The 7,870-nt window shown below is 41.1% G+C and overlaps 1 non-coding gene across 1 annotated transcript; it reads left to right on the top strand.

The window, feature by feature from the left end:
* The first annotated feature begins 3,521 nt into the window (after positions 1-3,521).
* On the top strand, positions 3,522-3,629 carry LOC112719278 (small nucleolar RNA R71). The gene has a single exon (XR_003161586.1). It is a non-coding gene; the product is annotated as a small nucleolar RNA R71 (small nucleolar RNA).
* Positions 3,630-7,870: the final 4,241 nt, after the last annotated feature.

Here is a 7,870-nt window from a genome sequence, read left to right as displayed (position 1 = left end):
AACAATTCTCCTAGGGAGGTGTTTAGTTGCTCCCAATAGTTTTGTGGAGGAAAGTGCATCCCTTGAGGCATCTTAGGGATCTCATGATGAGTGGGGTCTCTTGTGTGCTCCATCCTCTTCTTAGTGATGGGCTTGTCCTCATCAATAGGGATGTCTCCCTCTATGTCAACTCCAACTGAATAACAGAGGTGACAAATGAGATGAGGGAAAGCTAACCTTGCCAAGGTAGAGGACTTGTCCGCCACCTTATAAAGCTCTTGAGCTATAACCTCATGAACTTCTATTCCTTCTCCAATCATGATGCTATGAATCATGATAGCCCGGTCTATGGTAACTTCGGACTGGTTGCTAGTGGGAATGATTGAGCGTTGGGTGAACTCCAACCATCCCCTAGCCACGGGCTTGAGGTCATGCCTTCTCAATTGAACCGGCTTCCCTCTTGAATCTCTCTTCCATTGGGCGCCCTCTTCACATATGACTGTGAGGACTTGGTCCAACCTTTGATCAAAGTTGACCCTTCTAGTGTAAGGATGTTCATCTCCTTGCATCATGGGCAAATTGAATGCCAACCTTACACTTTCCGGACTAAAATCCAAGTATTTCCCCCGAACCATAGTAAGATAATTCTTTGGATCCGGGTTCACACTTTGATCATGGTTCTTGGTGATCCATGCATTGGCATAGAACTCTTGAACCATCAAGATTCTGACTTGTTGAATGGGGTTGGTAAGGACTTCCCAACCTCTTCTTCGGATCTCATGTCGGATCTCCGGGTATTCACTCTTTTTGAGTGAAAAAGGGACCTCGGGGATCACCTTCTTCAAGGCCACAACTTCATAGAAGTGGTCTTGATGCACCCTTGAGATGAATCTCTCCATCTCCCATGACTCGGAGGTGGAAGCTTTTGCCTTCCCTTTCCTCTTTCTAGAGGTTTCTCCGGCCTTGGATGCCATAAATGGTTATGGAAAAACAAAAAGCAATGCTTTTACCACACCAAACTTAAAAGGTTTGCTCGTCCTCGAGCAAGAGAAGAAAGAAGAGAGTAGAAGAAGAAGAAATGAAGGGAAAGGGAATGGCTTTTGTTTTCGGCCAAGAAAGGGATAAGTGGGGTGTGTGTTGTGTGAAAATGAAGGAGTGAAGGAGGGTTTCAATAGGAGTGGGGGAAGGGTAGGGTTCGGTCATGTATGGGTGGGTTTGGGTGGGAAAGTGGTTTGAATTTGAATGGTGAGGTAGTGGGGTTTTATGAAGGATGGATGTGAGTAGTGAAGAGAAAGATGGGATTTGATAGGTGAAAGGCTTTTGGGGAAGAGGTGTTGAGGTGATTGGTGAATGGGTGAAGAAGGGAGAGAGAGTGGTGGGGTAGGTGGGGATCCTGTGGGGTCCACAGATCCTGAGGTGTCAAGGAAAAGGCATCCCTGCACCAAATGGCAAGCAAATTGCGTTTTTAGCCATTTCTGGCGTTAAACGCCGGGCTGGTGCCCATTTCTGGCGTTTAACGCTAGCTTCTTGCCCTTTTCTGGCGTTTAACGCCAGTCTGGTGCCCTTTCTGGCGTTAAACACCCAGAATGGTGCCAGACTGGGCGTTAAACGCCCATCTACTAGCCTGACTGGCGTTTAAACGCCAGTAGGTGCGTCCTCCAGGGTGTGCTATTTTTCTTCCTGTTTTTCATTCTGTTTTTTGCTTTTTTCATTGATTTTGTGACTTCTCATGATCATCAACCTACAAAAGACATAAAATAACAAAAGAAAATAGTTAATTATAAAACATTGAGTTGCCTCCCAACAAGCGCTTCTTTAATGTCATTAGCTTGACAGAGGACTCTCATGGAGCCTCAGAAATGCTCAGAGCTATGTTGGAACCTCCCAACACCAAACTTAGAGTTTGAATATGGGGGTTCAACACCAAACTTAGAGTTTGGTTGTGGCCTCCCAACACCAAACTTAGAGTTTGACTGTGGGGGCTCTGTTTGGCTCTGTTTTGAGGGAAGCTCTTCATGCTTCCTCTCCATGATGACAAAGGGATATCCTTGAGCCTTAAACACCAAGGATTCTTCATTCACTTGAATGATCAACTCTCCTCTATCAACATCAATCACAGCCTTTGCTGTGGCTAGGAAGGGTCTGCCAAGGATGATGGATTCATCCATGCACTTCCAAGTCTCTAGGACTACGAAATCAGTAGGGATGTAATGGTCTTCAACTTTTACCAGAACATCCTCTACAAGTCCATGGGCTTGTTTTCTTGAGTTGTCTGCCATCTCTAGTGAGATTTTTGCAGCTTGCACCTCAGAGATCCCTAATTTCTCCATTACAGAGAGAGGCATGAGGTTTACACTTGACCCTAAGTCACACAAGGCCTTCTTGAAGGTCATGGTGCCTATGGTACAAGGTATTGAAAACTTCCCAGGATCCTGTCTCTTTTGAGGCAGTTTCTGCCTAGACAAGTCATCCAGTTCTTTGGTGAGCAAAGGGGGTTCATCCTCCCAAGTCTCATTTCCAAATAACTTGTCATTCAACTTCATGATTGCTCCAAGGTATTTAGCAACTTGCTCTTCAGTGACATACTCATCCTCTTCAGAGGAAGAATACTCATCAGAGCTCATGAATGGCAGGAGTAAGTCCAATGGAATCTCTATGGTCTCATTTTGAGCCTCAGATTCCCATGGTTCCTCATTGGGGAACTCATTGGAGGCCAGTGGACGTCCATTGAGGTCTTCCTCAGTGGTGTTCACTGCCTCTTCTTCCTCCCAAAATTCGGCCATGTTGATGGCCTTGCACTCTCCTTTTGGATTTTCTTCTGTATTGCTTGGGAGAGTACTAGGAGGGAGTTTAGTAATTTTCTTGCTCAGCTGACCCACTTGTGCCTCCAAGTTTCTAATGGAGGACCTTGTTTCAGTCATGAAACTTTGAGTGGTTTTGATTAGATCAGAGACCATGGTTGCTAAGTCAGAGTTATTCTGCTTAGAACTCTCTGTCTGTTGCTGAGAAGATGATGGAAAAGGCTTGCTATTGCTAGACCTGTTTCTTCCACCATTATTATTATTGAAACCTTGTTGAGGTCTCTGTTGATCCTTCCATGAGAAATTTGGATGATTTCTCCATGAAGGATTATAGGTGTTTCCATAGGGTTCTCCCATGTAATTCACCTCTTCCATTGAAGGGTTCTCAGGATCATAAGCTTCTTCCTCAGATGAAGCTTCCTTAGTACTGCTTGGTGCATTTTGCATTCCAGACAGACTTTGAGAAATCATATTGACTTGTTGAGTCAATATTTTGTTCTGAGCCAATATGGCATTCAGAGTGTCAATCTCAAGAACTCCTTTCTTCTGACTAGTCCCATTGTTCACAGGATTCCTTTCAGAAGTGTACATGAATTGGTTATTTGCAACCATTTCAATCAGTTCTTGAGCTTCAGTAGGCGTCTTCTTCAGATGAAGAGATCCTCCTGTAGAGCTGTCCAAAGACATCTTAGATAGTTCAGAGAGACCATCATAGAAAATACCTATGATGCTCCATTCAAAAAGCATATCAGAAGGACACTTTCTGATTAATTGTTTGTATCTTTCCCAAGCTTCATAGAGGGATTCTCCTTCCTTCTGTCTGAAGGTTTGGACTTCCACTCTAAGCTTACTCAATTTTTGAGTTGGAAAGAACTTTGCCAAGAAGGCATTGACTAGCTTTTCCCAAGAGTCCAGGCTTTCTTTAGGTTGAGAGTCCAACCATGTTCTAGCTCTGTCTCTTACAGCAAAAGGGAATAGCATAAGTCTGTAGACCTCAGGGTCAACCCCATTAGTCTTGACAGTGTCACAGATTTGCAAGAATTCAGCTAAAAACTGATGAGGATCTTCCAATGGAAGTCCATGGAACTTGTAATTCTGTTGCATTAGAGAAACTAATTGAGGCTTAATCTCAAAGTTGTTTGCTCCAATGGCAGGGATAGAGATGCTTCTCCCATAGAAGTCGGGAGTAGGTGCAGTAAAGTCACCCAGCACCTTCCTTGCATTGTTGGCATTGTTGTTGTTTTCAGCTGCCATGAGTTCTTCTTCCTTGAAGAATTCGGTTAGGTCCTCTACAGAGAGTTGTGCCTTAGCTTCTCTTAGCTTTCGCTTCAAGGTCCTTTCAGGTTCAGGGTCAGCCTCAACAAGAATGCTTTTGTCTTTGCTTCTGCTCATATGAAAGAGAAAAAAACAAGGAAATATGGAATCCTCTATGTCACAGTATAGAGATTCCTTGAGGTGTCAGAGGAAAAGAAAAATAGAAGACAAAAGTAGAAAATTCGAATTTATCAAAGAAGATGGAGTTCGAATTTTGCATTAAGGAATAGTGTTAGTCCATAAATAGAAGGATGTGAGAAGAGGAGAAGTAATTTTCGAAAATTAAGTCAAAAATTTTGAAAACATTTTTGAAAAACACTAATTGATTTTCGAAAATCAAGAGTGGAAAAGAAATCAAGTGATTTTTGAAAAAGATTTTGAAATTAGAAATCAAAAAGATTTGATTGAAAATTATTTTGAAAAAGATGTGGTTAAGAAGATATGATTGGTTTTAAAAAGATGTGATTGAGGAGATATGATTTGAAAAACATTTTGAAAAGATTTGATTTTAAAAATTAATGACTTGGCTATCAAGAAAAGATATGATCCAAACATTAAACCTCTCTCAACAGAAAAGGCAACATACTTGAATTGTTGAATCAAATCATTAATTGATAGCAAGTATCTTTGAAAAAGGAAAGAAATTGGTTTTGAAAATATATGATTGAAAAGATATGATTTGAAAAAGATTTGATTTTGAAAAACTTTGAAAACCTGAAAAAAATTGCATTGAAAAACAGAATCTTCCCCCTTGAGCCATCCTGGCGTTAAACGCCCAGAATGGTGCACATTCTGGCGTTTAACGCCCAAAACTATACCTTTTTGGGCGTTAAACGCCCAACCAGGTACCCTGGCTGGCGTTTAAACGCCAGTCTGTCCTTCTTCACTGGGCGTTTTGAACGCCCAGCTTTTTCTGTGCAATTCCTCTGCTGAATGTTCTGAATCTTTAATTCTCTGTATTATTGACTTGAAAAGACACAAATTAAAAATATTTTTGGATTTTTAATAGTCAAAATGCAACTAAAATCAAATAACAATGCATGCAAGACACCAAACTTAGCAGTTTGTATACTGCTGACACTAATGAGACACATATGAGACACATAAACACTCAAGTCAAGAGAATTCAAAGATTAGAGTAAGAAATCATCAATAACATCTTGAAGATCCTTAAGACACATGAATGAATGCATGCAATTGACACCAAACTTAAAATGAAACACTAGACTCAAAAAAAATATTTTTGGATTTTATGATTTTGTAAATTTTTTTTGTGTTTTTCGAAAATTAAGTGGAAAAAGGCATCAAAATTCTTAATGAGAATTCCAGGAATCAGTGCAATGCTAGTGTAATACTCCGGTCCAGGAATTAGACATGGCTTCACAGCCAGCCAAGCTTTCAAAGAAAGCTTCGGTCCAAAACACTAGACATGGCCAAAGGCCAGCCAAGCCTTAGCAGATCACTGCTCCAATAGCAAGATTGATAGAAATCAACAAGCTATTGTGATGATAAGTTGAAATCTCGGTCCAATGAAATTAGACATGGCTTCACAGCCAGCCAGACTTCAACAAATCATCATGAAACTCTAGAATTCATCTTCAAGAATTTCGAAAAAAAATACCTAATCTAAGCAACAAGATGAACCGTCAGTTGTCCAAACTCAACAATCCCCGGCAACGGCACCAAAAACTTGGTGCGCGAAATTGTGATCAATACTTTTCACAAATCAAATAATCCCTAGTAATGGCCCCAAAAACTTGGTGTTCAATACCATGGCATAAACACAACTTCGCACAACTAACCAGCAAGTGTACTGGGTCGTCCAAGTAATAAACCTTACGCGAGTAAGGGTCGATCCCACAGATATTGTTGGTATGAAGCAAGCTATGGTCACCTTGTAAATCTCAGTCAGGCAAACTCAAATGGGTATGGTGATATACGAATAAAGCATAAAGATAAAGATAGAGATACTTATGTAATTCATTGGTAGGAACTTCAGACAAGCGTATGAAGATGCCTTCCCTTCCGTCTCTCTGCTTTCCTACTGTCTTCATCCAATCTTTCTTACTCCTTTCCATGGCAAGCTTAAGCAAGGGTTTCACCGTTGTCAGTGGCTACCTCCCATCCTCTCAGTGGAAATGTTCAACGCACCCTGTCACGGCACGGCTATCCATCTGTCGGTTCTCGATCAGGCCGGAATAGAATCCAGTGATTCTTTTGCGTCTGTCACTAACGCCCCGCCCTCAGGAGTTTGAAGCACGTCACAGTCATTCAATCATTGAATCCTACTCAGAATACCACAGACAAGGTTAGACCTTCCAGATTCTCTTGAATGCCGCCATCAGTTCTAGCCTATACCACGAAGACTCTGATCTCACGGAATGGCTGGCTCGTTTGTCAGGCGAGCACTCGGTTGTCAGGCGATCAACCATGCATCGTGTATCAGGAATCTAAGAGATATCCACCCAATCTAAGGTAGAACGGAGGTGGTTGTCAGTCACACGTTCATAGGTGAGAATGATGATGAGTGTCACGGATCATCACATTCATCAAGTTGAAGAACAAGTGGTATCTTAGAACAAGAACAAGCGGAATTGAATAGAAGAACAATAGTAATTGCATTAATACTCGAGGTACAGCAGAGCTCCACACCTTAATCTATGGTGTGTAGAAACTCCACCGTTGAAAATACATAAATACAGGGTCTAGGCATGGCCGTGAGGCCAGCCTCCCAATGATCTAAGAACTAGATGTCCAAAGATGATCAAAGGATCGAAAATAATCCCCAGATGAAAATACAATAGTAAAAGGTCCTACTTATAGAGAACTAGTAGCCTAGGGTGTACAGAGATAAGTAAATGACATAAAAATCCACTTCTGGGCCCACTTGGTGTGTGCTTGGGCTGAGCAATGAAGCATTTTCGTGCAGAGACTCTTCTTGGAGTTAAACGCCAGCTTTTATGCCAGTTTGGGCGTTTAACTCCCATTTTGGTGCCAGTTCCGGCGTTTAACGCTGGAATTCCTGAGAGTGACTTTGAACGCCGGTTTGGGCCACCAAATCTTGGGCAAAGTATGGACTATTATATATTTCTGGAAAGCCCAGGATGTCTACTTTCCAACGCCGTTGAGAGCGCGCCAATTGGGCTTCTGTAGCTCCAGAAAATCCACTTCGAGTGCAGGGAGGTCAGAATCCAACAGCATCTGCAGTCCTTTTTGGTCTCTGAATCAGATTTTTGCTCAGGTCCCTCAATTTCAGCCAGAAAATACCTGAAATCACAGAAAAACACACAAACTCATAGTAAAGTCCAGAAAAGTGAATTTAACTAAAAATTAATAAAAATATACTAAAAACTAACTAGATCATACCAAAAACATACTAAAAATAATGCCAAAAAGCGTACAAATTATCCGCTCATCAAAACGCCAAAAGTTCTCCCCTCAATTTGAGGGAGCATCCACTTCTCAAAATCAAGGTTGTTGAGTCCTAACTCTGTGATAACCTCTATCATTAGGAGCCTATTTAAATTTTTGTTTTCTATTCTTACTAATCTCATCTTATATCTAATTTTAAGTCTTGTTCTTAATTCATGATTAATAAAATTTAAAGTTCATGTCTTAAAGCTATGAATGTCCTATGAATCCATCACCTCTCCTAAATTAAAAGTGCTTTAATCACAAAAGAACAAGAAGTACAGGATTTCGAATTCATCTTTGAAACTAGATTGAATTAGTTTGATGTGGTGACAATACTTTTTGTTTTCTGAATGAATACTTGA

Source organism: Arachis hypogaea, chromosome 10 (assembly GCF_003086295.3).
Source record: "Arachis hypogaea cultivar Tifrunner chromosome 10, arahy.Tifrunner.gnm2.J5K5, whole genome shotgun sequence".
NCBI lineage: Eukaryota > Viridiplantae > Streptophyta > Magnoliopsida > Fabales > Fabaceae > Arachis > Arachis hypogaea.
This window is presented reverse-complemented; position numbering and strand designations above follow the sequence as displayed.